We start from the raw sequence: 14273 nt of genomic DNA, 5'->3' as shown, positions 1-14273 counted from the left end.
AGACACGGGCAGCATTATCTCCAGTAAATGTAAACAAACCTGTTTGTCTCAGCAATTGGCTGAACAAGAAGTAGGACTGACTGGACTTGAAGTTTTACATTGTTTTCTTTTTGAGTGCACTTATGCAACAACAAAAAATCTACCTATGCAAGTTGCACTTTAATGATAAAGAGATTGCACTACAGTACTTTATATTTTACAGTGTAAATATTTGTAATAAAACTATATATAGTGAGCACTGTACACTTCGTATTCTGTGTTGTAATTGAAATCAATCTAATTGAAAATGTAGAAAATCAAAAAATATAATAAATTTAAATTGATATTCTATTGTTTAACGGTGTGATTAAAACTGAGATTAATCATGATATTTTTAAAGTTAATTGTGTAAGTTAACTGCGATTAATTGACAGCCCTACATTTGAATTTTTCTGTCCCATGCAGGACAAGCTGGAATATCCGTGTGCAGGGAAAGAGCCTGGGGGGAATTGTGCTGGGAAATTATTTCCTGTTCTGACATGTCCCCAGTTGCCCTTTTTGCCTTAACAGGCTGCAGCGCAACATCCATGTTTTGCTCCAGCTCATTCCGTCCTTCCAGGGGCCGGGGAAGGGAAATGGCTGCAGTGGAGCCAGTCGAGGGAGGGATGATCAGGGAGTTGCTGGCGGGTTCCCTTAGCGGGGAGAAAGGGCAGTAAATACATGGGGGGGGGGGAACTTCCAGGGAGGTTGGTCTGGGTGGGAGAGGGCAGGAAATCCCCAGGGTGGGGGACAGGGTGTGACAAACCTGCTGGGATTTGTTTACTGTGAGGCTCCAGCATTTCTCAAATGTGGCCACCAGGGGCTTTTATTGTGGCCACAGCCTCCCGGGCTGTAATTGAGGGGGAGTCGGGGGCAGCAAAGCAGCGGCTCTTCCCCCGGGCTGCCTGCAGGGGCTGGTCCCTACCCCCTTCCGGAGTCATAAACACTGCAGGAGCCGGCAACCAGCGGGAGTTCCCCTCCTCCCCACGTGCGGTGGGGCTCAGGCTTCAGGCTTCTGCTCTGGGATGGTGGGTGGCAGGCTCAGTCAAGATACATGGAACGTAGGCTGGGTGGGGAGAAGTCTGTGTAACTCATCCAGTTAGTGATATACATGTGACTCGAATATTGCCAATCTGTGTCCCCCCCCCAACCATCTCCCAAACAGACCCTCAGTCTGGAAAGCATTCATCCCTCATGTTGTTGAAAAAACTCACAGCAAACAGAAGAACCTCAGCTTTTAAAACAATTTTCCAGCAAGACAAAGAAACTCACAACTGTAGACTCAGAAAACACTCCCAAGAAATTTTAACAATACATTGTTATGAAAAACTTAAGCGCTAAAGAAACCTGATTTTCCAACTAATTTAAAAAAAAGGCTTCTCAAATCAGCATCTTTAGAGTGAATCTTATTCTGCTTTTTTAACCACACAATTCTCCCCAAAAGGAGAGGCACTGGTCCTGAAAACACTGCAATACCAGGTCAATGCATGGGGTGGTCAGAGCAAGCTCCTACTCCATCCCCTTGTTTCAAAAATCAATTTAACATACAGTCCTCAAATAAAGGACCTATCAGATATTAAACTGATAAGAACAGACACTACACTTATCTTAGCCAGAAGGCCGAGAAGCAATGCTGTTAGTCTCGGATGTTAGGCAGCTGCTCTTCCCCCACTTCTTTCTAGTTCAGCACGAGGAGCACCCAGACACGCACCAAACACCATTCACGACACTTGATAACTAGGTAACTCAAAGTGATGATCACTTCCCCGAAATGATTCCACTGGAAGAATTCAAAGCAAGAGCCCTTAACACACAATTCTGTTCAAAGACAGAGAAGTCTTTCACCCTCCTTCCTCTTGCTGGTTTCCCTGTACACGCCTAATTTGCATAAACCCACCCACTGACCTGTGACTAACAATCTCTCACTGTTAACTCTTACAGCAAAACAGGCCAAAGAAAGCCTATGCAAGCGCTATACCGCAGCCCCAATGCTCTTTTCTGCTCCTTCTCAAACATACAGTCATCAGGCACACACAAGATAGTTTTGCTCCATACCAGTCCAGTTCCTTGTCTAACCACTGCACACACATGGTATAACCGTACCCTGAGCTGATTCCCGACTTTTGCGCTCAATACAGGAAAACGAGAATTGAGAGAGAAGCTGTGCAGGGAAGTCTTCCTCAACTTGCACTCCACTCCCCAAGGGCCTTTCGGGCTCTTCTGTGGACTTCAGGTTCCATTTGATTGCCAAGGTTTATGGTCTTATTAATTAGCCATCTCCTAATGCAAGGATGCTACATGACAGACTAAAGATCGATTTTCCAAAAGAGCTGAGAAACAGAACTAAAGCTGAGCACGAAGTGTTACATTTACATGAGCATCCAGGTTCTGACTGTGCCCTGGCAAGTTCAATGCTTCCGAAAGAAAACTGAAAATAAGGAGCCCGTCAGGGCCCCCTGCTAACACCCAGATCTAGTCAATCTGTAGGGAAATAAGGAAAAGGCGATGAATAAAGAAGTCAGGAAATAACAAGCAAATGAAGAACGGATTTCTCTCCAATTTACCATCTTCTCAGCTACCAATCAAAGTTAAAGACCTAAAGTCAACCTATCGGCATAAGTACAGGTGGTTGAATGGAAGTTAAAAGGAGCTGCTGTGGCAAGTGTTAGGAGCCTGCAAGCAACATGCAGATCATTTTAAAATGCTGCAATTAGAGGCTGCGACAAAGTTCCTCCTCTACCTTGGTGGGTCTTGCGCTTATTGGCAGATTTTCTCACCTCAGTGATCTTCCCCTCTGGTGGAACCCACAGTCTGGGTCAACTCCTGTGTCTGATCAGGAGTTGGGAGGTTTGGGGGGAACCCGGGCCCACCCTCTACTCCGGGTTCCAGCCCAGGGCCCTGTGGATTGCAGCTGTCTATAGTGCCTCCTGTAACAGTGCATGACAGCTACACCTCCCTGGGCTACTTCCCCATGGCCTCCTCCCAACACCTTCTTTATCCTCACCACAGGACCTTCCTCCTGGTGTCTGATAATACTTGTACTCCTTAGTCCTCCAGCAGCTACACCCTCTCACTGTCACTGTCAGCTCCTTGCACCTCTTGCTCCCAGCTCCTCACACGCACACCACAAACTGGAATGAGCTCCTTTTTATCCTGATTAGCTCTGCCTTGATTGGCTGCAGGTGTTGTAATCAGCCTGTCAGGGGTGCTGAAAACCTGTGAACTGTACCCAGGTGTGTTCTCAAGCAGTGTGAAAACGTGCAATTCCCGCTCACACTGCACAGGGGCAGCACAGCTCCGGGGTTCTCTGGAATCGCACAATAATGCTGGCTTTGTTCCCACAGCATCTGGAGCTTTTCACAGTGAGACATGGGGGTGCTGCAGCCCCCGCCGCAGCCCTTGGTCCCGCACCTCTGCTTCTCTGCAGGGAACTTGTTATGCCACGAGGGGGTGCAGGGAGACTGTGCAGGAGACCCAGGCCCACGCGCTGAGCAGTGCAGCTCCAGTGCTGTGTGCGGGATTCATTTCTGCTCTCTGACAAAACTGCCCCAGGCTCCTCTGTCCAACTAATATTCGTCCAGGCTCCCAGGCGCTGTTAGTATCTGTCCAGAGCTCTCGCCAGCCCTGCCCCAGGAGAGCTGGGCGCTCGCCCTGCTCTAGGAGAGCCAGGCAGGCCCTGAGCACTAGACGGTGACCCTAGGCCAGTGGTGCCAGAACAATCTGTATAGTGGGGGGTGCTGAGCCACTGAACCAACTGTAACCCCTGGGTGTGATGGAAACCACGTCAAGCCAGGGGCTGCTGCAGCCCCCCCAGTTCCAGCCCCTCTGCCCAGGCAGCTCCCCCAGCCTGACACACACACACAGCCCCTGCACCCAGCCCACCCCAGGGCTCCTCAGCCCAGAGGGGAGCCCCCCGGCTGAGTGGGGAATCAGAACCCCCCAAAATTACCCTGGGACCAGCATGATCTGCCTCCGCCCTGCCCCGCTCCGCATGTATTCGGAGTGAGTCAGTTTCCCTGTCCCAACATGTGTCCTGTCCTGTGTCTCTTCTCCTCCCCAGTTCCCTCCAAACCACCGCATTTCCCCTGCACCCCGGGCTGGGTCTCTGCCAACCCCCCTTCTCCCCTCCTACCCCCAATATCTCCTGCCCCTACAGGTCTATAGGGCTGGATCCCTCCCTCCCCCCTTCTCCCCTCATTTCCTGCCTCTAGGGGTCTATGGAGATGGGTGTCTCCTCTGCCATCCGCTCTCCTGCCCCCCCATATCCCGCTACCTCTATGGGGCTGGGTCTCTCCCCCCTCCATCCCCTCCCCTGCCCGCAATATCCCTCTGGGGCTCTGTGGGGCTGGGGCTGGGTCTCTCTCCCTGCCCCTGTGCTCTCCCCTGCACACGATGTCCTGGGAGTGTCTCAGTTTCCCTGGACCAACATTTCACACCCCCGACCCCCACCCGACATGTCTCCCTCCACCCCACCCCATTTCTCCTGCACCCCAGGCTGGGTCTCTGCTAATCCCCCTTCTCCCCTCCTGCCCCCACGCTCCCCGGCCCCTGCAGGTCTCTGGGGCTGGGTCTCCTCCCCCTTCTCCCCGATCCCTCACCCCTTCCCCAATGGCTCCTGCCCCAGGCTCTATATGGGGCTGGGTCTCTCCCTGAAGCCCCGCCCCCAGCGCGGGGCTCACAGACAATCCCCGCCCGGCGGCTGTAACGTGAAGTGACGTACTCACTCCCCGCAGGCGACTCATTCACTGGAGACCAAAACGACAGAAGTCGCGTGTCCATGGGCGGGGCTATGCAGATGAGCAGTGTCTGGCGGCAGGACAGAGAGCAGCGAGAGGAACCGAAGGAGCCCGGCGGAGAGAATTCTCTGCGTGTGGACAGAATCCGGCGTGGGGAGTTCGTGCTGTGGGTGCCTGCGCCGGAGTCACTTCGGGGCAGTGATTGCCACTGAGCTACATAGTGACCAAAGGCGTGTGAATGGGGTGTGGTGCCTGGCGGGGAGCAGCTCCTGGTGAAAAGAAAGCAGCAGATCCTGTCCTAGCAGGGGGTTGTGGGGCTGGGTGGGGTTTCTTTGCAACCATGAGTGGGATTGTTGTGGGTGCAACTAGACCCCCCCTTCTCTGGGGGGGCGGGGCTTCTACTGTCTGCCTTGGGGAGGTCCATGATGTCACAGCCCATGGTGGAGAGGAGGTTGAATCATGTTTCTGAAGTGGGAGAGCAACTTCCCTGGCTCCCACTCGCTCTCCACTAGGGGGCTGGGCTGGGATGTCTAGGGAGGGGAGCCCAGGAAAAAACAGTCTCCCCTATGGAACCCAGGAGTCCTGGCTCCCAGTCCTCCTGCTCTAGACCCCCTCCACTCCCTGGGCCAGGGATAGAACCCAGGGGTCCGGGTGCCCAGCCCCCTCCCTGCTCTGACCACTCAACCCCACTCCCCTCCCAGGGTGGTGCAGGGGTCACTGGGTCTGTGTCCCAGCTCTGCTAAGGGCCGTGACTGATTTTCCCAAAGTGCTTCCGTCTGAATCCCGCACATCTCCCCCCCCCCCCCCCCGGTCACTGCCCACCCCCATGTGGGGGCACCAGCACTGTGCCGGGTCGTGATGGGAAATTGTCCAAGCTGGCCCAGGAGAGACGTGTGTGTCCCTGCTGCCCCCTGCTGGTGGGGCTGAGCCCCACTGTGTGTGTGTGTGTGTGTGTGTGTGTGTGGTGGCTTTGCAGGATTTTGTATCCTGCAGCACGTGACACACACACACACATTGACGCACAAAGGGACTCTCAGTCCCAAGAACACTCACACACAACACACCCAGAGGGGCATGCTAGCCCAACCCCCAAAGAGAGAAACAATCACACCCCCAGCCACACTCACAATCACACACACACCAGAATATTCACAATTGTGCTCAGAGACACAACCGCACACAGTTCACTCCCACTGCTCCCAACACAAGGACCTCCTGCCCCACACAGCGTGTGCCGAGGCCTGTGGAACTCACTGCCACTGGACAGCTACCCATGAGAATGGACCTTTCCAGGAGACCAATAGACATGGCCATGGCGACAGAGGGGGCTGGGCTCCCAGGGTCTGACACGGGCTGAGACTGGTTCTGCCCTAGAGGGGGCAGCGTGACCCACACACAAACCCACCAGAAGCGCCTTTCTTAGCGGGTCTCCCAGGCCATCCCCCACCCTGCCCCGGTTGGGTAACAAAGGGGCAGTATGGGACTCTGGGCCATGTTGCAACCTGGCCCCAGCCCCTCGCTCCCACACGCTGGCGAGTTGGGTAACTGCCAAGGGATTGCATGAGAGAGAGTCGGAGCCAGGGAGAGAACCCAGGAGTCCTGGCTCCCTCCGTGACACACACCCTAACCACTGGACCCCACTCCCCTCCCAGGGCTGGAGATAGAACCCAGGAATTCTGACCACCAACCCCCCTCCCCCGCTCTGACCACTAGACCCCACACTCCCTTTTTAGATTTTAGTCTCGCTGCCTCTTCTATCCACCCACCCCACCTGTCCATCCCTTTGCTGCAGGTTTCTGGGGTGTCACCCCTGCTCTGCACTCCCCCAGTGCAGCCCAAGGCTTTTCCTCCCCCCAATGACATATCCTCACCCCCCTCGTGCTGGATCGTCTGCTTGGCCCCCTGCCCCCTCTTGGGGCGCACTGTGCGGCATGGCTGGGGATTGTGCAATAGCCCAGCACCAGGCAACGCAGAACGGACACCACATGCCCTGCCCCACCTCATCTGAGCTGCTCTCCAGGTGCATCGGAGCACAGTGCCCCACACCTGGGCCCTCCTGCCCCACAGGGGGTGAACTGCAGCCCCCACCACACTTCACAGAGGGGTTAAGTGTCAGGCCAGCCAGCCCTTGTAAGATGGGGAAATCACCACCAGGGTCGACGGTATGGGGGCTGTGACATATAGAGAAACGGTTGTTGCACTGGCAGAGGGCAGCTGAGCATTCACGCACACATACACACACACACACACAATTGCAAACATACACGAACACATGCATGAATCCAGCCACACACACACACAATTGCTAATATACACAAACACCCACATAAATCCAGCCAACATCAACACAACTACTAACAGATGCAAACACATGCACAAATCCAGCCACATGAACACACACACATTTGCACAGCCACAAACACAACCCCCAGAGCTGTAATAACACCCCCCCCACACACACAAAACCCTTGCAGAAAACCACACAAACACATGCAGAAATCAATTCATCCATCCATCCACCCACCCACACATACACCATCCCCATTCTGTGCACACCCCTTGGGTCACTGTGACACTGAAGACTTCAGTTGGATGGGGGGCCCCAGCACCATGTGTCTTTCCAAGCAAGGTTGAGCAATTCCCCATGTGTGGTCTCATGCAGGTGATGGCTGATTCCCCCAACTTACAGCCAGTGGTGAGCTCCAGCCAGTTCACACCCATTCACAAGAACCGGTTGTTAAATTTAGAAGTCTTTTTAGAACCGGTGGTTCCAGGACAACCGGTTCTAAAAAGCTTTTAAATTTAACAAAGGCTCAGGCAGCTGTCTGCCTGGTCCCAGCTCACCTCCCTCTCTCCCCTGAATGCTCCGCCCTCCTTCTCCTCTGCTTCCCGCGAATCAAATGTTCACGGGAAGCCAGAAAAAAGCAGCAGGCAGGTAAGCTGGGCGTGGGGGCGGAATGGCTCCCTCTGGCCCTGGCCGAGTGCCCCAGCCCGGTCCCAGCCAAGCACCCCCAGCTCGGGCCCGGCCCGGGGAGTCGTGCCCCACGGCTCCGGCCCCCGTGCCGGCGGAGCGGCTCTGGCCCCGGTGCTGGCGGAGCGGCTCTGGGCGCGGTGCCGGACCGGCCTGGGGCGTCGGGCCGCGCGGGGCCCCTTGAGGTCCGGGCAGAGTGGACCCGGTCCCGGCCCCAGGCAGTGTGGTAAGGGGGCAGGGAGCAGGGAGGGGGTATTTGGTTGGTTGTGGAGGGGTGGATAGGGGTCAGGGCGGTCAGAGGGCAGGGAACAGGGGGATTGAATGGGGGCAACGATCTCGGGGGGCAATCAGGAAGGAGCAGGGGTTGGATGAGGTGCTGGGGGCACTCAGGGACAGAGAGAAGGGGTGGTTGGATGGGGCAGGGGTCCCGGGGCCATCAAGAATGAGAGGAGGGGTTGGATGGGGCTGCAAAGGGCAGTCAGGGGACAGGGAAAGGGGGATGGGTCAGGGGTCCTGGGTGGGGTGTCAAAAACATGGGGGGTTGGATGGGCATGACCTCCCGGGGGGGCACGACCCCCTCGTGAGGTGAGAAGGAGGGAACCGGTTGTTAATATTTTGGCAGCTCATCACTGCTTACAGCATAGTGACAACCATACTACACAATTCTTATAACTTCATATGCATGAATGGTATACATCTATGGGTAGAGAAATGACTTTCAGCAGATCATATCCTTTCCCCGATACCTTACAAGTCATGCTCTATATGTAAGATCACGATTATATGAAAATGAGGACTATGGGGGTTACAGCCGCTCCCCCAAAGGTCTAGAATGTCACACTAAGATTCTATTTTCATTTACGTAACCAGCTTTGACCTCTCTGCCTAACACTTATAATCACTTACAATCTATCTTTCTGTAGTTAATAAACTTATTTTAATGTTTTATACTTGTGAAATTGTCCAAAGTGCTTGGGAAAGCTGCTCAGATTAAAAAGGCTGGTGCATCTTCACTTTCTTTTTGAGGAAGTGGTGAATTAATTAATGAGCTTGCACTTTTCAAGAGGTTTTGAGCAGTGTAAGATGGTACATTTCTGAGGTGCAAGGCTGAGGGCTGGGGAGATATGCTGGTGTCTCTCTATGTATAATTGAGGAGTGGCTTATAGAGCATTCATGCAACTTAGTTGGGTGCATTGCTGCATGTTGTTGGCTGAGTGATCACAGCACATGGAGGGGGTTTTGCTGCTTGTCACTAGTGCAGCATTGTAAGACACAGCCCAGGCTGGAGAGATAAGAGGACAGAGCAGTTCCACAGTTTGGGATTGTACCCCACGGATCCCGCCACACAGAGATCCAGCTGTGACCAGCCGTGGTAATACTGTGCTTAGTGCTCTGCCTTGTAGCTTCAACAGCTGCACATGCAAGATGAGTTACAGTGACCTTGACCTTGTTTCCATGTTTATCCAAAGCCTCCTTTTGACAGTTGTCAGCAAAAAGACCCGTTTCTTTTGCAAGCATTTGTATAGCTAGCCAGAGTCGGGCTTCTCCGTTAGCAAAAGAGATTGACCAAAAGGGGACAAGAGGAGGCACGTTCAGCAAGGCAGCACTGGATGCTGGATCCTGAATCTGCTCTTTATCCAGCAGCTCTCTTGGCAAGCTCTGCCATGGTGCCACGCTCTGGGACTTCTCCCCGAACTGCTCTATTTTTCATCAACAATAACATGAAAAGTGAAAGGACAGTAATTCTCCATTTCCTGCAAGCCCTGCAGAGAACCCTCTAGAAGGGGCTCTGTGCACAGATATCCCCAGTGAATTGCATGGCCGCACAACACAGGGTCTCCTGTCACAGCAAATTGCAGCGGAAGCAACCTCCTTGCCAATGCCAATAGCCTTTTCATCAACACCAGACTGAGGATTTGATTCTCTCCAATGCTCCTTTGGAAAGAAGCCTTTTCCTTCACAAGCAATTACTTGGATTGTCAAGGGAGGTCTCTTCTGTTTCCTAGGAAGACACAGGAAAATGTGAGCAGAGGAGACTCTAGAACAAGGCACCACTGGGAGTTAAACCCAGGATCTCCTGTTTACTAGACAAGTGCTTTAGCCTACTAAGCCATGGTACCTTCCCCAGCAGGCCACTTGCAACCACTCCACTTGATGGTCCAAGACTACACCTTCAAATTCCAAAGTAAAAATGTTCCCCATTTCCCTCAAGACTTGCAGACCTTGAGCAGGCTGGCTCAGTGCACAGAAAGCCACAGCTGAGCTGACAGAGGGCTTCTAACATGTGCTTCTCCCACAAGCTGCTGTGATCAGATATTGATTAGTGCTCTGTGTTTCAGTCACAGCAGCTTTAGCTCAACTCTGAGTCATGGTAACCTTTCCATCAGCTCCAGATTTACCACTTAACACTTTCCAAGACTTAGCTGCAAGGAAGGGTCTCTGTGTCTTGAACAAGCACGTACAAGGATTGTGCAGTGAGGTCTTTTCTTTTCATTAGAAGAAATAAAAGAAAGGAGCCTGACAGACAAACTAGGTTCAGCAAGGAAGAACTAGCAGGATCTCCTGGTGAATAGGAAGGCTCTTCAGCCAGCTCTACCCAAAGTTCACTATCTAGAGGCCACTTCCCACAGAGACTGATTATGGTTACAGACCCATCCTGAAATTAGAGCAGGATATTTTAAAGCTTATTCTCACAATAGAGTAACACAATTCAGCCATGTTGGCACAGAGGACAAAGCACTCCTTCATTTCATAGTTAATGCGACTGATCTCACTGACAAACTTCCTTTTCTCGGGGCTGCTCCCAGGACTTTAGGGAGTTTTTCCTCTTCTCCCTTCCAGCTGTGGTGATGGGACTGCAGCAGCTCCCCGGATGGCCGGCTTTGCTCTTTCATTTACATCCTTCACTGCTTTGGCTGAAGCTGTGTTTGCCACCAGTTTAATCCGTAACTGAAACCTCAGGTACCAGCAGCTAGTTACAAAGGCTCAATTCCCATCACCATCAGTGGGAGGTTATCCAGGGCTGCCAAGGCTGCAGGATTTGGCCTATGGACAGTCAAGGTGCTACAGCAGCTACATTCTTACATGGTGAGTCCTGCAGCCTATTACCAAACTGCTCTGCCATAGTCTGCAGGGGGCCTGACTTTTTGAAAATCTGTCAGAAGAGAAACCCTGGAGCAGAGAAGGAAAATGTCCTCAGCAGTCACAGCTGGCAGGAGCAGCAAAGACTGAGTATCAGACACACTTTTTCACCAGGACAATAAATGTCCCCTGATATATTGTCAATTCACGCCCACACCCAAGGAAGCCCTATTCTGCTCTATTACACTCTCATGGGATGAGAGGGAAGCTCCTTTCATGGGTAAATAACTGATTACAAGGTAGGAATAAATGGTCAGTTTTCAAAATGCAGAGAGGTCAATAGTGGTGCCCCCCAGGGGGTCTGGGACAAGTACTATTCAACGCATTCATAAACGATCTGGAAAAAGGGGTAAACAGCGAGGTGGCAAAATTTGCAGATGATCCAAAACTACTCAGGAAAGTTAAGTCCAAAGCAGCCTGCGAAGAGTTACAAAAAGAGCTCACAAAACTGGGTGAAAGGGCAACAAAATGGCAGATTTGTTGATAAATGCAAAGTGATGCACATTGGAAAACATAATCCCAACTATACATATAAAATGACGAAGCCAAAAATAGCTGTTGCCACTCAAGTGAGGGATTTTGGAGTCACTGCGGATAGTTCTCTGAAAACATCCACTCAGTGTGCAACGACGGGAAAAAAAGCAAAATAATCTTGGGAATCATTAAGAAAGGGATAGAGAATAAGACAGAAAATATCATCTTGCTTATGGCCGACCACATGCATTGGCCTCCTCTCAGGCAGGGGACTTATAGGCCCTTCTGCCAGTTGGTGTTGGCAGCAGCAAGGGCTGGGTTCAATGTCTAGGGGAGGAGAGCAGCAGAGAGGGAGGAGGAGAGAGAGTCCCGAGAGCAGAGTGCAAACCAACCATCTGAGGGTCTCACAGGAGTCCTGAAATAACAGTAGCTCCAGGTCCCATCAGGGCTGCCCAGATGGTGGAGTAAGTGGGGCAATTTGCCCTGGTCCCCGCAGGGGTCTCCACAAGAGTTTTTTGGGGCTCCTGGAGCGGGGTCCTTCACTAACTCCGGGAGCTCTGGAAAACTCTCGTGGGGTCCGGGCCTCCGGAGATTCTTCCACTCTGGGTCTTCGGCGGCAATTCGGCAGCGGGGGGTCCTTCATGAATGAAAAGTGACTTCATTGAAGTGTTGAAGTGCCTTAATGGAGAGAAAAGATTGGGTATGAAAGGGCTCTTTAATCTCGCAGAGAAAGGCATAACAAGACCCAATGGCTGGAAGGTGAAAAGAGACAAATTCATATTACAACTAAGGCACAAATATTCAACAGCAAGGATGATTCACCACAGGAACAAGCTACCAAGGAAAGTGGTAGATTCTCCATCTCTTGATGTCATTTAATGAAGACTAGCTGCCTTTCTGGAATGTGTTGCCCCCAAAAGTATCTATTGTGTCATACAGGAGGCCTGTGATATGCAGGGGGTCAGATTAGATGCTCTAATGGTCTCTTCTGGCCATAAAGTCGACTAATTTCTGAAAAACTGAGTGTAGCATTGGGAGCAGTGTCTGATGTTTTCCTGTCTAGCCGGCTTGCTGCCTAGAACGAACGCTCCTTGAGTGGGGTGATCCACAGGGAGTAGCTCAAACCTCCAAAGTGCCTGGGCAGGGGCAGGACATTAGCACAGCAAGGGAGGGGTGTGGCAGTGACATCACAAAGGCCTTTTGCAGGACCTCAGACTATTGGTCAAAGGTGGTGGGGAGGTGGTGACCTCACAAAGAGATGCTGACATTAGCCAGGCAGGACAGGGGCGAGGGGCCAGGGAAACCTCAGAGACCCCTGTGGCTTTGCTTCTCAAGGTCTCTCTTTGAGGACTGACAGAGTATTCAGGTTCACGTACATGAGTGCCAGGGGGAACCTCTTTTGAGTTTTCTCCTTCCCTTTTAGTGATTTTACTAGAAAACAGCTGTCCCTGTTTAGAAGGTAAGAGCATCCTTGATAGAAGGGGTTTCATGGGGGCATCACAGTTCGGATGCCGGTGCTCCCCAACCCCAATGTATGGAAGTTCCCGTCACCCTGCTCTGTGTTCGCAGGGCGGGAGAGAGCAGCATCCACGGCAGTGATTTGCTCCTGGCTGCCGGAGCAGAGCAGCAGGCTCAGCTGTCAGAACTTCCCAGAGCGATGAAAGGGGAGGGGCCCATGGCTCTGTAGCAGGAATGCAGGGCAGGCGAGTTCACGGCGGGCATTGTGGGATACTGGAGGAGGCCAGTTATGGTGATATAATGAACAGCAGCGTCTACTCTGTCACTTTAAGTTTGCTGCAAAAAGCTCTAGACCTCTCATCGAAGTCATTTTATTTTGTCACCAAAACAGGGCAGTTTTGTCGCCAGACGTGGCATTGCAGTGTGTACACCGGCCACAAGCTGCCGACCGAGAGAGCGTTGTGTGTTTTTCACACACCTGAGCAATATAATTCTGCTGAAACAACTTTGTAGTGCAGACCAGGCCAAAGATTGACTCACACACAACTTGCAAGGAAAACCTCACCTGCTCCCCTGCTTTGCAGAATCCAAACACAAGTAAAGCTTGTCAGGTCCCTGTAAAGATGGCAGGGAGTCAGGTGTGGGCAGGGCCGGCTCTGGCTTTTTTGCCGCCCCAAGCAAAAAAAAAATGGGGTGGGGCCACCGGAGCAACAAAACAGGGGGGAAAAACGGCACGGGTGGAGCGGCAAAGCGGGGGTGTGTGGGGGGATACGGTGCGGCTGAAGCGGCAAAGCGGGGACACAACGTCGGTGGAGTGGCACTGTGGCGGTGGACAACACAAAACCGGGGGGGCTGGCGCCGCAACGCGGGGGGGGAGTCACACGGCACAGCTGGAGCAGCAAAGTGGGAGGCGGGGGACAACACAAAAACGGTGGGGCTGGAGCAGCAAAGCTGGGGGGGAGGGACACGGCACAGCTGGAGCAGCAAAGTGGGGGCGGGGACAACACAAAACGGTGGGGCTGGAGCAGCAAAGCAGGGGGGTGGGGGGAAAAACAACGGCGCGGCCGGCAAAGCAGGGGAAAAACAAAAAAAAAACCCTACAGGGCGGCCGGAGCCAGTGGACTCCCTGTGCTGCAGAGTGCGCACCAGGTCTGGGGGGGGGGGAAGGGGAGGGAGCGGAGGGAGAGAGAAGGGGGGCGGCCAGCGCTTCAGCAGGACGCTCACCACGTGGCCCCGACCGCCGCGCCGCCTGGCACCCTCACTCCTTCTCTAGACTAACCAGTCCTAATATACTGTAACATGGTTATATTCCACCACCTTCACTGGTTACACCCAACAAAATGAATTATACAGCAGACAGAAACAATCACAGACCCAGACAGAGACCATGCAAATAAACATACAAAACAATACAGAAGGGAGGATTTCACAACTACATCTGTACAGACATAAGGGTTTTCCAGCTGTGTCTATTG

At 52.7% G+C, this 14273-nt stretch overlaps 2 non-coding genes across 2 annotated transcripts; both read right to left on the bottom strand.

The window, feature by feature from the left end:
* Nucleotides 1-1460: 1460 nt before the first annotated feature.
* On the bottom strand, nucleotides 1461-1650 carry LOC120376342. Its single transcript, XR_005587227.1, has one exon. It is a non-coding gene; the product is annotated as a U2 spliceosomal RNA (small nuclear RNA).
* Nucleotides 1651-9771: 8121 nt separating this feature from the next.
* On the bottom strand, nucleotides 9772-9845 carry TRNAT-AGU. Its single transcript has one exon. It is a non-coding gene; the product is annotated as a tRNA-Thr (tRNA).
* Between the last annotated feature and the right edge of the window lie 4428 nt (nucleotides 9846-14273).

This window comes from Mauremys reevesii, linkage group 12 (genome assembly GCF_016161935.1).
Source record: "Mauremys reevesii isolate NIE-2019 linkage group 12, ASM1616193v1, whole genome shotgun sequence".
NCBI classification, from domain to species: Eukaryota; Metazoa; Chordata; order Testudines; family Geoemydidae; genus Mauremys; species Mauremys reevesii.
This window is presented reverse-complemented; position numbering and strand designations above follow the sequence as displayed.